General features: G+C 38.7%; 1 protein-coding gene across 4 annotated transcripts in view; it reads left to right on the top strand.

Moving 5' to 3' along the window:
• Window positions 1-9,126: 9,126 nt before the first annotated feature.
• The window catches only part of Ahi1 (Abelson helper integration site 1), a 148,454-nt gene continuing 135,639 nt past the window's right edge, over window positions 9,127-21,941 (top strand). For 2 of the 4 annotated variants that reach the window (XM_075947902.1, XM_075947910.1), the window contains exon 1: window positions 9,195-9,359. The gene's annotated coding sequence lies outside the window, so the exon portion shown is untranslated. Of the gene's footprint in view, window positions 9,360-21,941 lie in introns of all 4 variants that reach the window. The other 2 variants (XM_075947891.1, XR_012907697.1) reach the window with 2 other exon arrangements.

The raw sequence follows: 21,941 nt of genomic DNA, 5'->3' as shown, positions 1-21,941 counted from the left end.
TGTTCTCTCTTATTCTATGCAACAGTGAACCATTTATTAAGTTTTTTCTAGGTGTGTGTGTGTGTTGTATGTGTGTGTTATGTGTGTGCCGTGGAGGTCAGAAGAGAGTGTCAAGTACTCTAGAACTGAAGTTCCAGGATGTTGTAAAACACCTAACAAGGGTACTAGAAACCAAACTTGTGTCCTCTTGAAGAACAACAAGCTCTCTTGACCGCTGAGCCATCTCTCCAGCCCCAACACGAACCATTTCTTGTTTGGATTGGTTACAATCACCACTGATGGTTTAATGGTTGGGTTTGAAAGAAGCTCTGAAGTCAAACTCATCCCAGCAATGGTCAGCTTACAATGTCATCCTCTGCTGCTGAGTCCCATCACTCAGCTTTCTGAGTCCCAGTGAAACCGTCACAGCCAGGCAGAGTGTTCAGCAGTTGATGAGATATACTGAAACCTGAGACACGTTCAGATGGTCTCTGTCAACATAAAAATCCCAGTTCTTCTCCAGGATGACGCCTCACCTCAAGTTGTACACTCGGGTATTTCAAAAATTGAAGTAAGGGTGCTACAAGATTCTCCATTGTAGGCAATTGACCTCTCTCCTCAATAGACTGGCACTCCTCTGAGCACCTCAACAGCCCTTTGCAGGAAAAACCACTTCCATAACCAGCAGGATGCAGAATATGCTTTCCAAAAGTAAATCAAATCCCAAGGCCTGGATTTTCATGCTACAGGAATACATTTATTTCTCATTGTCAAAAAGAAATGTGTACTGTAATGGTTCCTATTTTGATTAATAAAGATTTGTTGGAGCCTATTTATAACTATTTGAAATTCATAGCCTAAAAAATGCAGTTCCCTTTGCACTAATATACTAGGAAAAGAGCAAAGTGTGGTCTAAAATTATCAGAAGGAAAGAGCTAATGAAGATTAAAGCAAAAATAAATAAACACTGGGAAAGGCCACTAAAACTAACTTGTCTTTTGAAACATAAAGTTAATAAATCTTTAGTTAGACTAATATATAAAGAAAGATATTCAAGTAAATAAAGTAAATAAATACAGAAAAGAAATCTTTAGAGGTTACTGTGAGCATTATCTCCCAAATTCAACAACCTCAAATTAATACATTCTTAGAAATATGCTAAAACAGGACTGAATCATGAAGAATTAAAAGAAAATTGCACAGGCCAATGGTGAATAAGAGTATTGGAACAGTAATCAATCTGCCCCAAAGCGAGGCTTAGTTGCAGATCACCTTATTGGTATCCATGCCAATCTGTTCAGCCCCCTCCAAAACACTGAAACCGAAAGAACAAGGGCAGAATTGCTTTGATACCAAAGACAAACAATGACATTGCAGGGAAAGAAAATTATAGACTAATATCTCTAGAGAAGACGAATGCAAACCACTAGCAAATTGAATTCACCATCTCATTAAAAGGGCCATACACTATAGAGAAGAAGAGCCTTTCTTTCTGGTGTCATTTCATTTCTCTCCCATCTCAAATGCAAGGGTCACTTTGGTTGTCATAGCAGCAGCCTGTGTGTTTCTGTGGCAACAAGGCCCCCTCTAGGCTTCCTATTTGCCAGTTTCTGTATTCCGTACTCATGCACCGTTCCTAGGAGTACCGCTTACTGCAGTTACTACTCCTGCATGCCGTCGGCGTCCCTTTTAGTCACCAATACATCTTTTACTTACTAAGTTCACAATTACTTTCCCTGTACAAATGTTTTCTGACTGAACCTTGCCTAGTGTAATAGTTTGAAATGGAGTGTTTAAAATCCCCCCAAACGTACTGGCTTTTTGGGGTCCTAGTCTATTTGGATGCACACCTTCCTAAGTCTGGATGGAAAGGGGAGGGCCTTGGACTTCCCACAGACAGGGTACCCTGCCCTCTCTTAGGACTGGAGGGGAGACGGGGAGGGGAGGGGGGAGTGGGAGGGAAATGAGAGGAGGGGAGAAAGTGGAAATTTTGAATGGTATTATTTATAAAGCAATAAATAAATAAATAAATAAAATTCCACAAAACTGAACATTAAAGAACAAATAAAACTCTTAGAAGTTATAAATAATTTTTAATCACTATAAAACACTTATCAGATGTTTAGAAAATAAATTCTGAACAACATGGTCTACAGAGCGAGTTCTAGGACAGTCAGGGCTATACAGAGAAAGCCTGTCTTGAAAAACAAAACAATGAGAAAGAGAAAAAGAATATATATAGTTGATTAAAATTAAGAGGCAAATGTTATTTAAACATGTAAAGATAATAATAAAATAATAAAATACACAAAGATAACACTCATAACAATTTAATACTCTAACCGTATTGAACCATTTATCCTCACAATAACTCATTCTCTAAGAATTTTCATATCTGTTTACTCATGAGGATGCGAGGCTTCTAAGTGTAACATATGTAGGTCACACGGCTAATAAATGACTCAAGCAGGATTCTAGATTCTGCACTCATCCTAGCACTGCCTCATAACTTGGCTTGGTGGTCCATACCTATAATCCTGCACCCAGGAGATAGATTCAAGAGGATGAAGAGTCCAAGTTCATTCCCAGCAACAAGCAAGTTCAAGGCCAGCCTGGGTTTACTGCAACCTTGTCTCAAAATGGATGGGCGGACGGACGGACGGACGGACGGATGGATGAAGTGACGGCTAAGTGGTGAAGAGCACTTGTTGCTCCCAAAGAGAACCTGAGTTGAGTTCTGAGAACACACAGGATAGCTCACAACAATCTATAGCTCAATGCCAGGGAGTCTGACACCTTCTTCTGGCCTCCAGGGGAATCAGGTAGACAAAAGGTACATATACATACATGCAAGTCAACAGTCTTCCACATAAAATAGAAATAAAAATAAATTAATTCAGGCTCATAAATTAAATATCAGTGAAAGAATTTTGGAAACAAGACAGTGAATAGGAGATTGTAATGCAATACACCCTTTACAGCAATTTAAGCACAGGTACGAATGGATTTGTGTTGCTCTGCTGCCCTCTAGTGGCCATTGCCTCTGAACGTTAGCATGAGCACAGACTAGCATGGATGAAGAGGAAGGACGGATAGCGGTCAGGTGCTGGTGAGATGATGATGACAATAACGATGACATCATGATGATGATGACGATTTACTCTTTTAGTCTCTGCAGAAGTTTATATTTTTCATGAAAGACTCCAAGAAGTCAAAATGTTTCCTAATACAGTAGAATTCATATGTAGACAACAAATCTACAGAGAATTATGGACTGTGGAAAGCTCAGAGAATCCCAGCCAAGTCTGTATCTATACATAAAAAATGGTTTTCTCAGAATTACACCCCAAATAATGTACATGAGAAAGAAAATTATTTTGAGAAGTCATTTTCTAAATCTGAATGAAAATGACTACTGCAAACCAATTATCATTAACATTCAGAATTAAAGAGAAATAACATGATTTTGCTTAAAGAGATACTTTGAAAGGGAAATTGAAAATAAGAATGTTGGAAGAATTGTATCATTGGCTTTGACGAAAGGTAGGGGAAATTCTCAGGTACACACACAGGATACACACAAACACACACACACACAAACACACACACACATACTCACACAAAGCAGGAGGAAACAAGAGAGGAAAACAAGGACCGAGAGTTTCTCACGCTGGGAGGGTTTATTAATTGCAAGAATGAAGTTCTAGATAATGGCCCTGCTATGGTGGAACAAAGATGTCTGTATGAACTTTCAGCAGGCTTTCTCTAACAGCAGTGAGAAATAGGGAGGTATGTTTGTCAGAGCCAAAGACTGGATAGAAGAAAAAAAAAACTCCCTTCCAAAATTGTAAACATAGTCTTTCTTATATGGATTGGAATTCAAATACATACTGATCTGATCAGTTGGATATGAGTATGAGGTTTAAGATACAGAGAAAGATAAAAAAAAAAAGGTCAGGTGATGGGTGCTTGGCTTGAATAATGATGAAAATGTAGATGCTATTAACAGATATGGAGAAAATTTCCTTCAAGCATGTTCTAAGAAGGCAGAAAATACAGAGTTCAGGATTAGGAAAGTTAAGCCTGAGGTATCTATATGGCATTTTAATAGAGACTTGCAGTATGCAGTTAGGTTTATGAGTCTTGAAGTTCAAGATGGGTGAGACAGTGACCTGTGGACTGTAGAACTGGAAGAAAGTGCCTAACTACTAAATAATCTAATAACTTATCTCAGGGACACAGCATCAAGAAGTTAAGCAAATAACCACATGACACCAAGAGCCTTGGATGGAGAGGCAAGAAAATATGCAGTCACTGGTTAGACAAGGAGAAGTGACTGCATTCAGAACAGCTGCCGAATATATAAAGGGGAGTAATGAACAGCGATGAGTCTCGTAAGAAAGTGCTCTTATTTAAAAACAACCCATCACATCATTTTCTGGCATTTTTGCTAGAGTTAAGATGATATTCCTTTGTTGTAATAGAAATGACGGCATATTAAGCAACTCTACTGGATTCCTGGTATAAAGTCTTCTAAGATATGATGAAGGAAAAATAGTATGGTAAAACAAAATTGATAGCACGCAGACATAATGTAGGGTAAGAGTGTGTGCATGGAAAACTACCAGAAGAAAAAAATGAAAGACCATGATATGTGACTAACCTACAACTGCCTTTTAGATTTTACATTATAAACCTCTAGATCATTTGAATTTTTACCTTGAATGTATATTTAGCATAAAGCGAGAATTTTTATATGTGGCATATAAAATAACATGAAAATGGAATTATAGAGTCACATGCATTCAAGAGAGCAGAAATATACATTTTATATACAATAAGACTAAAATTTAAAATGCATGAAAACAGACAGAAAACAAATTTGTCAAAACAGCTAATTAAGATTCTCTTTCAATAGTGACATTGACTATGTTTTTCTTATACTCCCTATATTTCAAATTCTCCATAATATGTGTATTTTTTTACTTTATATGTTTGTTATGAAAATAGCAAACACAAAGAAAAAGTACAGCAAAATTGTCAGTTTGAACAAGTAGCAAATTTAAGATATAGAAGTGTCTTCTTTACTTTTTGATTTTAGTGTGCAATACTTGAAAGCAAAATTAAAGCAAATTTTGTCATTCTGTGCATTTAAGATAAATGCTTACACATCCACAGGTCATTAAGAGCATTTAATACTTAGACCACAATAAAAATTTGATTACATAATACTTATCTTTATATAGTCATTTCACTTGAGACAGAAACCAACCACTCAATAGAACTTTTGTTTTAATCAAACAGTGTTATGGCTGCACTATACCCACTTCCAAATTCATTTACTTATATCCTGAGCCCAATGCTTTAGAATGTGGCTATATTTAAAGAGAGGGTCTCTGAAGAGATAACTGATTTAAAATGACGTCATTAGGGTGGGTTCTTAAACCGGTATGATTGAGCCCTTAGAGAACATTGGGACACACTCAGGTAGAGTGGTAACAGATCACGTGAAAACACAAGGAAAAACAGTCATCTTAGAGCCAAGGAGAGAAATCCTGCGGATTTGTTCATCCTGAACTTCTAACTTCCAAGACTGTGAAAAACCAAATTTTTATTCTTTAAGTCAGCCAGGATGCAATGAGTTCATTCTGACGACTTAGTACATGAATACAAGTAGTAAAGGGAACACGAGTCTGGTCGATGGGTATCCTATACCACAGGTTAAAACTTTTGTATATCAATTGTCTAGGTGGTTTTGTTTATCCGTCAACTTGACACAAGCTAGCTAGCTAACATACAATGTTGTCATCAGGCCGGCATGGAGACAAGTCTATATGGCATTTTCTTGATTAATGATTAATGTTGGACTAAGCCAATAAGCAGCATCCCTGCATGGCTTCTGGCTCAGTTACTGCTCCTGCATTGAGTTCCCGCCTTAGCTCCCCACAATGGACTGTGGCATGGAATTGTAAGCCAAATAAATGCTTTCCACTCTAAGGTGCTTTCATCATAGTGTTTTATGACAGCAATAGAGAGAGGTAACTAAGACATCGATCACACATTTCATTTAATAAAATTCACCACTTGCATATCAAATGCTTTGAATACCCTTAAACAATTTCATCCCTGAAAGTATGCATATGTGTGTATACATATCACAGAGATATTAGATAGATAGATAGATAGATAGATAGATAGATAGATAGATAGATAGATAGATAGATAGATAGATAGATAGATAATAGACAGACAGACAAACAGACGATAGATAGTGCCTCTTTCCAGGTGGGTTTTGATGTTGATATTTGCCTGGCTGGTAACAGTAACTTTGATCACTGCTGGCAGATTTCTACAGTGTCAAGTTTGTGCCTTTTCCCTTTTATTACAAATGTGTACTTAATAGGTTACTTAGTATGTATGTAGTAATAAAATTAAGAGCTTCTTAAACTCTTAACCTCTGGTTTTAGCATACAGTGAGGATTTTTTTCCTAAACAAATGATTATTCTAAAGATTGCCAAATGGTGATTTTTTTTGCACATATCATCCCTTCTATATTTGTTGGTTGGAATTTTAATGTAACAGAGAACCCTTTTTTTTTTTTTTTTTTTTTGGTGTTTGGAGACAGGATTTCTTTGTAGCTTTGGAGCCTGTCCTGGAACTAGCTGACCTTGAACTCACAGAGATCTGCCCACCTCCACTCATAAGGAAGAACTCTGTATTTCAATTTTTTGAAATATTCTGTATTTCACTTATAGCCTTAAGTGTTCTTGGTTAGTACATTGTAACATATGATTATAATGATGCTTACACTGAGTCACCTGTATGCAATTGTGACCATTTCAAGATGACTTCTGGCAATCTTTGGTATGTTTCAGTATTCTGTAAGAACATCCTTAGTTTCTGGTACAGTATTTTTCAATTCTGTTTTGTACATTATCTGTTCCCATTCTAAGATCAACCATTTCTCCAAGAGGCCCTAGATCTTTGAAAGAAGAATGGCGCTCAGGAAACCAAGACCTTGTAGGCGTCATGTGTTCGTGCTCACTGTTTCTCCTAGGTGTCTCCAACCGGCAAGACGAGGGGAAAACCATAGATAGGCAGATACATAGATTATTTTACCCAGAATTTTTTGCAACCCAAACAACTGTATACATGTTAGTAGGTTTTAAAGGTCATTTCTGCTAGAAATACTATCTCATGCCACACTGTAGCTCTGCAAACACCCATCCCGTATATACCTCTGCAAGGATGTCAAAAGGATGGAGATCAGAACGGTCACTGGTGTGGATGTCAGGCAACTGTGTGCTCCAAACAATAGCTGGCCAAGAATAAGCAACCAGCATTATAACTGTGAAACTGGGAATTTAAGTGTCAGTTATGTGGAAATATGAAAAGTAAGACAGACACAATGCGCAGTTCTAGAAGGAGCTTGTTATTCATCCAACAAAGGCTGATTAAGTACTGTTGGATACTTCAGTGCATGCTGTGGATGAAAACAGTAAAACAGTGAAAATATATAGAACCAGCACCCACCGTCTAGCGAGGTGGACATGGTTGCAGTGCTCAGAGTATTTCATTTAGTAGGTGGCTTACTAAGATCCACAGAAAAGGCACCACTTGGGAGTAGTTTACAAGGAAAGATTTTCAAGGAGAGGAGCACACTGTGATGAAGGACCAGGGCTGTAAAGGGTGTAAATTGTTTAGCCTCGTATTCATAATTCAATATTGTATAAAATTATGTGCAATATATATAATTCAGTATTGCTTATTTCGTGATGTACATAATTTTAAAATTGGGAAACGAAGGAAATGAGAGAGCAAACCCAGGGAGATGGAAGGAACATCCGTATCCATGACAAAGTGATTAGATTTTTCTCCTTTGAAGTAATTTTTTAAAGAGGGTGGTAAGTCAGGGATACACAGAAAAACCCTGTCTTGAAAAACCAAAAAAGAAAAAAGAAAGAAAGATAGAAAAAGAAGAAGAAAGAAAGAAAAGAAAAGGAAAAGAAAAAAGAGGGTGTTAGCATTATCAGCTCTACATTAGTAAGGTTAGCCTCATGACAGAGTGAAAGAAAGTCATCAAAACTGAAGTCAGGATACATGAATGGGGCAGTTCCCCATTTGTTCATACTGGCAGCTTGCTTCGGGCAATGGTAAGGATGGATAGGCTATACAGTGGGAACACAAAAAATACAGGTTTAATTTAAAAAATAATAATCTAAGAACCCCTAAGGGTATCTTGCTGAAACCCTGAAGGGATGGTGGTAGCATAAATCAAGAAAGAGATTTAGAAGCGGAATTTTGAGATTTTTGAGTGGAAAACCCAGCAGCTCCTCTTGGCAGGCTTTATAGATAGGTGACTTTGCCCGTTGTCTCCTCATTGCATTTTGAAAACCACATGAGATTTGTTTTGTTAGGCAGGATGATACCAGTCAGAAGGAGAAAGCTGGCCTCCAAACAAAAGCACACAATACCGTCGCCACACAAAGGCAGGTTGTGTGGGAGGGCAGCTGCAGAAAATGGCCTCTAATTCTCGTGGAGGGAATGACGCACCGAGTATTTTTCCATTCCTGGTGATTCACAACCAAAGATGGCGCCTGAAGCAAAAATGAACAAAGGGGGAGTGGGCGTTTGGAAAACGTGACGTTCTTAATTCTTGTTTTCAACTCAGTCAACGGCGCCAGTGGAACTGTGAATCCGTCCTCCCTACGAACTGGTGTGTAGTGGGGCTCTTCATTCACACTTAAAAATTCACGCGTTTCATTATGTGGGCGCGACTGCGTAGGGGGTGACAAGTCTTTCTGGGCCGCACTGCATGCATACATGCACGCATGCATGCAAGCATTCATTCATTCAATTATGTTTTCTACACTGGGCGCGACCCCGTCGGCTTCCACCTCTGCTTCTCCCCACAAGCCTTTGAGTCCTGAAGCATGGCGCTTCTCCCCCCGCGGCGGCGGAAGGCATGCTGTCCGCGGAGAGAAGGAACCCTCGTGACCGGCTTCCGGCTCCACGCACGGAACCTCGGCCCCGCGCGCGTGCACCCGGGCCGGAGCGCGTGCCCGCCGGATCCCGAGAGCCCGCGGGCACGAGCTGCCGACGGCGCTCGGCGGCACTCGGGGAGGGGGCGGGGCCGCGGCCCAGCCGAGACCTCGGGCCCTCCGACCGGGTTACCTAGGTAACGGCGGCAGAGGCAGGCCTGACGTCAGCGGGCAGCGCGCAGCCCGCACTGCGGCACGGGGCCCACTCTTCAAAGCGCGCGTCGCCAGCGGTGGAGGTGGCTGAGGGGCCGTCTCTCTCCCTCGCCTGGCGCGGGGAGCCGCTTCGTACTGCCGGGCTGTCGCTCGGGCGGGACAGGCCGCGCTGCGCGCTCCTCTCCGTGAGTATCCCGCGGGCGCGCTGTGGCGGGAGCCGGGGTGCGGGCGCTCGGCCAGGCCCGGCCTCTCGGGGGCGGCGAGGGGGCTGCTGGAGGCCCGAGGCGCGGGGCAGCACTGAGCCTAGCAGGTCGAGCTCGGCCTTAGCCCCACGCGCGGGACCGAGGGATGCGGCTGCGAGCTACGTCTCCTACTTCCCGCTCTCCTGGTCCAGGCTGCCCGGCATGGTGCTCGGATGGAGGGGATGCAGCCTCTTCCTCTCTGCTCCCAGTTCGGGCTTAAAAGCTTCTCACGTTGATGCTCACCAAGTCTCTTTCCCTTTACTTCTAAGAAGAGTGATCGATGGGTTCTATTTATAAGAGTCAGTTTATATCGATAGGGTCATTTCAGTATACGCCTCCCCCACCCCAGGCTACTTAGAAACCTACCAAATGCTTGCTCTGCCTTTTTTGTTACTGCAAAAACATTCGCGGAAACGTTTCCTCTCCGTTTTTTTTTCTTAGAAAAAGATGCTAACAGGTTTTTCACCTGTTGCATAAATTATTGTTTGAGCTTTTTGGAGAAGACTTAGAGGAAGATGGGGAAATTTTAGAAGAATATTTGAAACATTCGGATGCCAAAAGAATTTTTAACAATATTTAGAACATCATTATTTATGAGGACTGTCACTGATTTATTGGTTGAACTATGCAAACAAAATTTCTGTTGCTTTTTTTTCTTTGCTTTGAAATTTTGTTAAAGAGCGAATCATCAAGTGCGTATGCCTTTTTTCTTGCCTTGATGTGTAGGCGTATACTCCATGTTTTTCAAAGGAGGGAGGGAACGTAATCCCGTTAATTTTTCTGCGTAGTCTCTCTTAGAGGCTCCTGTAAAGCTTCTTCGAATGGGGAAGTCTTAAAAATAATGGTATAATGACATCTAATATCATGTATGATAATTTTTTAAATTAAAAAATGTTTTATAAGATGATAAACACAAAATTCAAAGATGTTTTATTAAACCTAACCTTAAATTTTGGTGATATTAAAATATGAGATATTATTAAAATATGAGATATTATTTCTGTTTTTCTGTAGTATACCTTAACATTAAAAGATGATTATTTCTGTAATATATTTGCTGCGTTATCATTAAATATTAGTGTTTATTCAGTTGTGCCTCAAAATATAAAATAATACTAGATAATATATATTTAATTAATCATTTATTTTCTTTTTTAGTTATTTGTTAACTGGGCATAAAGAATATACTGAGCACCTGCAATGTGTTTTTTTTTTTTTTGCAATTTCTTTTTTCTCCTTTCAACAAGTAGGTGCCATTTTAAGATGTTGGGCATTGAAATAGACAAGGCCTAGTGAAATTAATACCTTATTCAAAGTCATTTATCAGTAAATCACAGAATGATACTAGAATCATTGTTAACAGCTTTTTTTTTTAACTGAGGCACAGAGCTGGCCCTTCAGAGGCTAGCAGTGTAGTGTGTGTGTGTGTGTGTGTGTGTGTGTGTGTGTGTTGGGGGTGTGCTACAGAACAGAACATTTTACACAGATGAAAGTGGAGAATTTTGGGGTGCTGGTATCAAATTCAGATCTTGCAAATGCATAACAGGCTTCCACCATTGAGCTTCCCCTCTCCATGGCAACCAAAGAAAGTCAAATCCTTTCAAGATGAGTTTGTCCTTCCGAGGGGGAAGAAAATTCTAGAAAGAATTTATCTACATGCCTCTCCCACATTCACATTGTTTACATCTGTGGCCGTCAGCTTTCTATAAACAGCTATGGCACACATGGCTTCCTGATTGTAAACCTAGTAGGCATCCTTCAAATTTTGTAGCATCTTTGACACCTCACAGTACAGATTATTTTCTCTGTGTAACATTCCCTTTTCTCCGTTTTTTTAAAACGCCGTTCTCCTCGAATTCTTTTTATTTTGTGGGGTCCAGAGTTAAACCTTTCGGTATTTTATGTTACAGAAACTATCATATATATAGGTGATGCCCAAATCTGCAGCCTCTACTGGCTTAATGCATTCTACTGCCTACTAAACATAATATTATGCTATTATTTTTATTAAACAATGTTATGATGGCTGTTATTACTGCTATATATGCATATATTTGAAAGCTTGCTATGTGACAAATATCGTACCAAATGTGTTGCTTGTATATTCTCATTTATTCTTTATAAAATCTTACGAATGGTTCACTTTTATTCCCTTGAAAAATTAGGAAATTGAGGTCCACAGGTAGTAGTCTTCTGACAGATAAAACTAGGATTTGAACCCAGGAGTTTGATAACTGTTTTGATGCTTGTGGTTGCTTAGAACGCCTCAGATGCCCAGTCAGTGTGCCTCACTAAGTTGTGTTCCCATAAGAATTTCCTGTTGTAAGTGGACCTGCTATTTATTGGTACTTGTTTAATGCACTGTGGTAAGTCATTTAACTGCTAGAATAGCCCATAGATCCGTGAGTAAGCACTATCAGGCAAAGTTTATAAATAAGGAGGTGAAGGAATGTCTAATGTCACACAGGTAGCCATGCAAGCCTAATACTAGGAGTTGGGTTTAAAGCTGTTCTGTTATAGTAATTGCATTATACTATAGCTAATACTGTTGTCTCGCTTATTCTAGTTCTAGAGACACAGAAGAAACCACCCTCAATTCTCCTACCTTATGTAGTGTTTCTAAAAGATTAAAAACGTTCTCTTCAAGGGTCTGATCACACTGGCCCTGCAGCCTCTGTCTCTGTAATTTGGTGTGAATTAGAAAGTAGATGACAAGAAAAATGCTGAGGGTTAGTGGCTGCTGAGTGCTCAGCTCTGATTAGAACACCTGTACCACCACCCGCAGTGGCTGCTGAGTGCTCAGCTCTGATTAGAACACCTGTACCACCACCTTCAGTAGCTGCTGAGTGCTCAGCTCTGATTAGAACACCTGTACCACCACCCCCTCCACCCGCAGTGGCTGCTGAGAGCTCAGATCTGATTAGAACACCTGTACCACCACCCGCAGTAGCTGCTGAGTGCTCAGCTCTGATTAGAACACCTGTACCACCACCCGCAGTAGCTGCTGAGTGCTCAGCTCTGATTAGAACACCTGTACCACCACCCGCAGTAGCTGCTGAGTGCTCAGCTCTGATTAGAACACCTGTACCACCACCCGCAGTGGCTGCTGAGTGCTCAGCTCTGATTAGAACACCTGTACCACCACCCGCAGTAGCTGCTGAGAGCTCAGCTCTGATTAGAACACCTGTACCACCACCCGCAGTCTCGAGAAGCAACACAAAAGAGTGGATGGGGAACAATGTAATAACTGGAGGATGGATGGTTTGTGCTTAGGAATAATGTCTTCTGGATGTGAGATAACTTAAACTCATGAGCTCACTGCTCCTGTGGTTAACCTGTATAAGGGTAGACCCCTCAACATTTTCTCATGGACAGCCAGCCCTCCCACCCCTGCTTCCCTGCATTAGGGACAATTGGCAGAATATGGTTACTGGGCACGAGAGTGTCATTTTCTTCAGCCGTGTCGTCACTGATAAGTTACCTAAGTTCCAGTAAATAATTGTCACTCTTGCTTATACAATCAACCTTACTTCAATTCAGTGAATCACACACACAGACCTGAAAATTGGAGGGGACTTGGTAGGGAGAAGGGTTTCAGTGGGGGAGGGGATGGCAGGTGAGAGAATGAAATGGTAGTGAAAATAACTAAAATTCATTATCTGTTTATCTGTCTATATATGAAACTGTCAAAAACTAAGATTTTTTTTTTTTTAAAAAAAGGAAAGTAGGTGACCAGGTGTATTAGGTCTGTAGCTACTTAAAGAATAAACACCACCTTTTAGCAACAAAAATATAGTGGTTTTCGCTGCATGTGTTAAGTAAATTCATTTATATAATCATTCTTTTCTTTTTAGTATTCTCTTTCTCTCCCAAGGAACAAGGATGAGGATGCCTGGAAAACATGGACCATTAACTAATAAAGCCTGAGTCAGTACAAAATATGTTTCTGTTTTTCATTTTCTTTCCTCTCTCCTTCCCTCATTTTCTAATATTACCTCCAGTTTTATTCTTGAAAATAGAAACATTGTATTCTGCTGAAGGAATTGGTATTTTTCATTGCAGATACAAGTCCCCATTCTTAAATAAAACGGGCAGTTTGGGAAGATATGTGTTGAATGTATCCATGATTTCAATAGCTTTGACACAAAACACATAAGGTATTCATTGGAGAAAAATGATACAAATGCTTGTCCTAAGCTTTTCTGTTGTCACATAATTTTAATGCCATACACAGGCAAACTTAAAATCATTATCCATAAATGCTACTCTGCTGGTTAACTTCTGTCAGTTTGACACAAACTGATCACCTGGGAAGAAAAAGCGTTGAGGAATTGCCCCCATTGGATCGTCCCGTGGGCATAGCTGTTGGACATTTCTTGATCAGTGAGTGATATGGGAAGGCCCAGCCCACTGTGGGTGGTCCTGGGTTATATTCGAAAACAAGTTGAGCAAGCAATGGAGAGCAAGCCAGTAAGCAGTGTTCCTCTGTGATCTCTGCTTCAGTTCCCACCTCTAGGTTCCTGCCTTGATATCCTGCCCTGATTTTCCTTCACTATGGACTATGATGTGCAAATGTAAGCCAAATCCACCTTTCCTCTTCCAGGTTGACGTGTTCAGTGATTTATCACGGCAAACAGGGCATCTTCCCTGAAGCTTATGTCTACTAATGTGTAATAAGTGTGTCTTCTTGACAGGTTGATTCCTTCAAAGCCTGTTAAGGCATTCCTTATTAAAATAGTTTTAGAAGTTTAACATACAAAGGGGGATGTTTGCTGCTTTTCTCAATTTTTTTGGTATGTGAAAGTAGTTTATTCAAATGTAATGCAGCTTACTTAACCTGATACCAGGATCCTAAACTAATTCAAATGTCCTGCAGCCCTTCATGGAAGATTGGTGTAAGAGAACAGAACTTTAGAATAAACCTGATGCTGTAGTGAATACACTGTAGCACAATCTTAAGTGCAAGATGTTCTGTGATGTTCTATTTAGATGTTCTGTATCACAAATTAACCATCTGTTTCTGTAGGATTCTGACTGAGTCAACTTTAACCCTGTTTACCAGCTCTTGACATAAAGCTGGTAGATGTCTACTGGTAAGACATTGATGAAATCTACAAAATTCATGTTTTATGCATTCATTTTTAAGTTTGGTTTAATTTAAGGAATTCTATAGCAGAAAAACAAAGTAGATGTAATTAGTCAAATAATATTTAGAGATAGAAATACCTATTTTAAGTTTGGTTTCTGCTCTAGCTGTTTAACTCTATAAATAAAGCATGAAAGTAGCCATAAAAAATTCTTAACTCAATGAGCATGTCGGTTTTCCATAAATCTGTTCATCCCACATCTATTCCTTTTTTTTTTCTTTTTCTTTGTTTTTTGTTGAGGTAGGGTCGCCAGAACCTTGACTGGCCTGGAAATCACTATATGCACTTTGCTACCCTTAAATTTGTGAAAATCCTCTTGCCTCTGTCTGACCACACATAAGGCATATGTCCATATGCAGACACACATACTTACACATAAATAAAAACAGGTCTTAGACAAAAAGAAAAATATATCAACTACTTCCTCTGCACAAGACTTCGTGTTAGTGGCATGAATATAATATAGGGATATAAGATACATAGTACAGTGGACAAAACAATGTGTTTCTGCAGGCAGCCACGTAATTATCTGTATTCCGGATGAATTAAGTACTCTGAGAGAAAAGGGCCTCTGGTAAGTGAGAAGCAGAAAACACAGTTGAGGTTTTTAGGTGCACTGTTTAAATAAGAAGCTTCACCATTATTTATTAAGCTGAAAAATTGAATGAAACTTGTACCAATAATAGCAGATTCATTCCCATGAGAGGGATTTATTTTGCCTGAACTATAAAAGGAAATATAACTGGGGTATCAATATCTAAGTGAACATTGGTTTTGATCTGAGTTAAAATGTCTAGAACCCTGTGGCACATGTGAAGGACTTGTTTTATCCCAAGTGAATGGGCAATCTGTGGTATTTTAAGCAGGGGAATAATGTGATTTGATTTCTGTTTTAAAGAAATAATATGTGTTCAGTGCTGACTAGAGGCTAAGCAAATGCTAGTTATTTCTCATGCACCTCTGGAGGAAAACAAAATTTAGAAAGGTTAAATAGCCTGTCTAAGGTCACATGACTAGTGGAGGGAGGTGCTAGTGTGCTTCAGATGTTATCTGAGCAAAGGAGGATTTATGAGAAAGTCTCCAAAAGGTAAGAGAAGTACCAGGAAGAATTGTGTCACCAAAACATTTAAAAATCACTTGAAGAAAGAGGGACTACTAAATTGTTTTAACAAAACCAGGGAACTCAAACATAGGACTATATCCTTAACATAAAAATAGTACACATTTGTATAGTAAGAGTAGTTTGGAAAATTGCTTGTGTCTTCATTTATATTAGAGAGCAAAGTTAAAAAGTAAAGTTGGCTTTGAAGAATTGCTTAAAGCATCAAACTGTCTAATAGGTAAAGGAAAAAATAAAAACCCTAAAAATCTAAAGAAAATACTTGATAAATCTGAAAATCTGGAGAAGACATCACAGTGAGTATTGTTCATTTGGTTATTATTTGTAGATATCTGCATCAAATTATAGCTTTTTACTAAAGTAATAAAGTTTGGAACTGAGATCAGTAAGTAAAGTTCACATTAGAACCACATCACCCTTAAAGTATGTGGTTCACGTGGACTGTTGCCGTCTACCAAAACAACACACCAGTAAAGTGTGTGCACTGTACATTTTTGAGGAAAATGCTTTTACTCAGAATTGTGAAAAGCATAGAGTACAGTTTTATATCAGATATTCAGTGGATTGCCTTTATTGGGATTTCTTCTGTAATGTCCTACCCTGTAGAACAAGAAGAAATGATTCTTAAGGAATCATTATCTTTTCATGTTGGAGACACACTTTGAACTGAGGGATATAGCTTATTTTGAGGGAAACTCAAAACAAAAATAAATCAGTAACTAACTATGGTTTGATTCCTTTAGTATTATAAAGAATCTGTATTTACACCCATAGTAAGTGCACTGTTCAGTATTCATACTACCTTAGTATTTCAGTTCTGTTTTTTTATTATGATCTCTATAGTGTTTACACACACACAGAAACAAATACATGCATGTGCGTACATACACACTACCACCACCACCAAAATCAAACCAAAAAAAAAACCACCATGCAGAAGATCTTATATATCACAGCAAATGGTACATTTTTAAGCAGAAATTTAGTCGTCAATTATAGATTGTGTTTTGTTTTATTCCTTTCTGTTTGTATGTCATTAAAAACCATGCTATGTTAGTGTTCTGTTGTTTTGTGTGTGTGCACATATACACTGAGCTTTTCATTGGGGCCTTAAATGTTAATTAATCAGTACTTTACCACAGCTAATCTCTTTCTCTCCGCATGCACACTCAGCCCTTTACAAAATCTCCATAACTGGGATTTCAGGCCTTTGCCACTAGGGTGGTGATGGCGCACACCTTTAATCCCAGCACTTGGGAGGCAGAGGCAGGCAGATCTCTGTGAGTTTGAGGTCAACCTGGTCTACAACAAGAGCTAGTTCCAGGCCAGGCTCCAAAAGCTACAGAGAAACCCTGTCTCGAAAAACAACAACAACAACAACAACAAAATCCCATAACTGGGATTTCAGGCCTTTGCCACTTAGGCCTGCCTTTAACCAAAGAGTTTTCAAAGATCAAGCAAAATACCTAAATGCAAGAAAGAAAACGTCATGTAACTATGATTTTTACCTGTGAGGGTAGTTACTGTTTATTTCATACAAGAATTTGGAACAACTAAGCAACATAACTTTTATTTTAAAAAGAGTTTGTTGTACTTTATAAGCTATCAGAATTCAGGTTATATTTTTTTAAAGGAAGGAAACTAATGTAAGAAATGTAGAAGTCAAAAGTTAAATATCTTGAGTGTTTGCATGTAAGTATCTATAATCTCAGCATGTATATGCAGAGAGAAGGAAGGTAGAAAATGAGGAATTTTGAGTATCCCAGGCCAGCTAACCTGCTTTTGCAGCAGGGAAGAAAGACTCTGTCTCAGAGAAGCTGAAAGGCTAGGATTGACACAGGAAGGGTGCCCTCTGACCCTCATACAAATGCTGTAGCATCTGTGTGCCTGTACCTACCCATACAAGCAAGGGTTAATTTTCGTACACACACAGACACACACACACACACAGAAATACTTTTTTTAAACAGATAATGTATGCACAAATTTCACCAAACAAAATAGCCACAAAGTTTAAAAATGAAAGTGGAAAAATACAGATGATGAAAGTTTCGTAAAGAAGCTGGGCACTTTCTCATGGCATGAATATATATTGAAAGAATAGAAATCAGGAGAGATGGAAAAAAGAGGAACTCTAGGCCTCACTGGAGAGCCAGGCCAATGGGAGACACTTTCTCAAAGGAAGTGAATAGTATTCTTCATGATGACATCGACAGTTGACCTCTGGCCTTCACATGTATTCACACAAGTAACTGCACATACATGTGTATTTACCCTCAATGTATACATACACAGGCATTCACAAAATGTGACATGACATTATTTATCTGTAGATGGCGATAAGTTATTTTATAAAATATGAAGTAATTGCTTAAAAGGATATCTAAAAAGCCAATGATGGTATGGAGAAATCTAGAAAAATAATGAAACAGGAAAAAGAAAAAGGACAAACAGAAGAAAATATGTTTGAAGTCTGGCATATTAAGAATCCCATGATTTATAATGATGAAAGTCAACTCAAAAGAATTCAAGAAGTGGAAAATTAAAGACTGCCAGATAAGAAAGTTACAAGTATACATTGAGTATAAAAACAGGTTAAGATTCAAAGGATGGAAGAAAGGATAGCATGTGATCTTTGATTCTTGATTGCCAGGCAGTCTTAAGCTCCTGCTTTTATGCCTTTCTTGCCATGCTGCAAGAAAGTTTTCTGGAACTATGGTAACGTAAACCCTTTCTCCTTTAAGTTGTCTTGGTCATGGTACTTAATCACTGCAACAGAAAACTAATTATACACACTAAATGTGTTAAATAAATATATCTTAGATCCATTATAGAAGCTTTCACAAAAAAGTATTAATGATAAGTAATCCCAGAATAAGTAGAAGAGGAAAATAAAAAGAGTAAGTCCAAATCTTTTTAAAGGAGTGGTAGGGTTGGTTATTTTATATATTCAGGGTCCCAGCTTCAAGCTTGCTGACTTACTAAAGATATACCCAGTGCTCAAAAGCTAATGTACTTGGATTGTGTTAGAAAAGGTTACAGATTAATAAAATCAGCAGAGAGAAACAGCACTTGGGACTCAGCCCATTAAAAAGTCTTGGTGTCCATTGCTTTATGTGGACAAGAGTATGTCAGTCACATATGCAGTGCCTGAGTGAGTGACTCTAGCTACTCTTATTACAGAACCTTAAAGAAAATATATTTACTATAAACCATATTGTTAATAATAAGTCTTTGATCATAGTAATACAGTATGACTCAAGGCTTCAGGTATATAATACCGCAGTAACTGGGAGTTTCCTTTCTAGCATCCTGTCAAGGGGTTGTCCTTAAATTTGACCTTGTTTGGGATTTGAAATATACATGAAACAATTTGAAATAAACCTGTATATTAATATATTTTAAATTGCTTTGTTATTCAACAATTTTATAAACAAGTATGATGTATTCTAATTATCTTCACTCCACCCTCTCATAGCTCCCTCCCACCTGTGAGGCCTCCTTCTCTACAGATCTCTTTTCCACCAACTTAAATTTTTACTTGTTATTTACTGAATGTTCCCGGACCGTCTGTGTGACCCAAAGCTTGAACCTATCCACTGGAGCTTAGGACTTCAGCAATGGGCAAATAACTGAAGGCAATGGTCCTCTTCCCCCAGATTCTGTTACTAACCCTTAGTTCAGCAGTGAGGAGTTGGGTCCCATGGATGACTCTTGCAGGGCAAGTCTCATGCAAGCCTAGAAGGCTGAGATGGCAGTGGCTGTATCTTGGTTAGAATGTGGCATTTCATAGCCTTTCTTCTGTTTTGTTTGCTTTATTTGGTTTTAAAAATACATTTATGTGTTATAATTAATTTTTTATTTATTATTGTGAGTGCACATACGTGGTGTGTACATAGAGGTCAGAGGACAACATGTAGGAGTTTGCTTTCCTATCATGATGGTACTGGGAATCAAATTGGGGTTGTCAGATTTGACAGCTTACATATTTTTTCCAGTGAGCCATTTCACTGGCTGTGGGCAAATTACTCTTTTTTCATGAATTTTAACCAGACTTTGAAAAAGGAAAGAAGACACAAATCACCAGTACTTGGGATCTAAGAAGAGACTCACTGTAGGCCTATAGACTTTGAAAGTGTAAAGAATAATATGAATATCTCAGACAGAAAACTTAGTAAATGAGATGGAATACCTCAAAGGAAAAAAAAAATTCCCCAAAAAATGATAACCTGAATACTGTATATCTTTTAAATTATTTGAATATGTTCTTAAAAGCCCTCTTAGAAAGAAAACTATGCTAGGGGTAATGAGTCTTTATCAGTCCTACCAGCCAGCTCCCAAATAACAACACAGACATTAATTATGAAAGTTAGACCTTACCTTCTTTCTCTTTCATTCACTTGAAAACCAGGGTCTTGCTCATAGTTAAGAACATACTTTACCACTCAGTTATACCCCTGGCCAGGTTAGTTGATTTATTATAAAATTGGCAAAGTTATCAGTGAAGAAAAGGCTAATTTCAACAAAAGGTCCTGGAACAATTGAATGTCTATACAGAACATAATAATCATAACATGCTCAAGGAGGGCTAGGGAATGATTCAGTAAAGTGCTTGCCTTAGATGAGGACATGAGTGCAACCACCAACATCCATGTTAAAACAAATAGTTGAGATGTGTTTCTAATCTTAGTTGGACTACACTGGGTCTGCCTTCCATTGTTTTCTTGTTAGGTTAGCTTCCTCAAGAAATTTCAAGGTAGTGAGAGATTGTGTTAAAAAAAATATGTGGTTGGTACTGAGAAATGACACCTGATGTCTTCCTGCCTCTACATACACACCTATACATGTATGTATGTTCACCTGGCATGAACATACACACGAAGAAATGGATCAGTGGGATTCCTTAGGAACCCACAAACTTTATAGGTTTTAGCCGATGCTATTGGTTGTACTCCACCAATTAGTGGCAATTGCCTATTGCTGAAGACACCACATACTTGAGTTAAAGAATATGGAGAGAGGCTGGTACTCTATTGGAGATTTTATCCATATTGTCTAGCCTTTATTGTGCTGGAAGGTGCTGTACACATTACCAGAGCAAAAAAGTAATCATCGGTCTCACCCAGCTACGAACCTTCAGAGTTACAATAATGACCTACCTGCAAAGTACACCCACTGATGCAATAGTAACAAGAGTGTTATAGGAATAATCAACCACTTTTTGGTTGGATTTAAGGTCTATTTTTCGATATGAAGCCCACACCTGACATTGCCAATGAGGCCAAGAAACTGAAGCAAAATAGGCCATGGGCCTTAGAGCAAAAACAGACTAGTGTTATTTTGCTAAGTAAATATATTAATAAAATGACATATCATGACATGTTGCAATATGCATTTATCAGGGCATTGATCACCTTTGATCAGAGAAGCTTTTGGTAGATGAGACTAACAGAGACTCACAACTAGTCAGTGCAGAGAATGAGACTTTAGAATGCTCAGCTCTAAATGGAATGTCTATATCATACCCCTCTTTTCAAGGCTCAAGGATCTATGCAGAAGAGGAGGTAAGATGGCAAGAGCCACAGGTTAATAGATATGTTTAAAGAAACAGTGTCCTCCAGACACAGCAGGTAGATGCATGTATGAATTCACAGAGGCACAAGACCTGCATAAGCTCAAGCCAAACAAAATCCCAGCACAGAGGAGAAGTAGGTATGAAGCCCCACCCCTAGCCGAAAAGCTACTCACAATTGATAGCTTTTAGAAGTGGGAGCAGTTTTCTTTAGTGGTTTCAAGTGGCGTGTCAACCACATTCCAGGACAGGCTCCATGCTCGAGGGTAGTTATCCAACCCAAATTTGTCTTCAAGGTTTTATTGCTCTTGTTTTAAGTAGAAAAAGAATATAATTGGGAGGGTAGGGACAATCTGAAGGGATTGGGGAGGTGAAAATATATGAACAAGCACATTGCAGGAACTGGGAAGGCAAATCTGAGGAGGCCAGTTTTTATTTTACCCTGTTCTAACACAGTTCAAAGGTTTCAACCATTTAAGAAACATTATTTTAGCTCTTTTATCTAAGCTTTTAAAATGTTTTTATTCACTGAGAATTTCTTTTCAAAATCTCTGATTTTGCATTCTTGGTTATTTCCTTCTGAGTGTCCTCACAATCTGTGAACATTGATACAATATTTCTGATATTCATTGAAAAAGAAAGAAAAATTTGTGTATGTTTCATTTAAGCATAGTAGAAATTCAGTT

Source organism: Microtus pennsylvanicus, chromosome 1, assembly GCF_037038515.1.
Source record: "Microtus pennsylvanicus isolate mMicPen1 chromosome 1, mMicPen1.hap1, whole genome shotgun sequence".
In the NCBI taxonomy this organism is placed as follows: domain Eukaryota; kingdom Metazoa; phylum Chordata; class Mammalia; order Rodentia; family Cricetidae; genus Microtus; species Microtus pennsylvanicus.
Note: the sequence above shows the minus strand (reverse complement) of the source record. Positions and strands in the feature narration are given on the sequence as shown.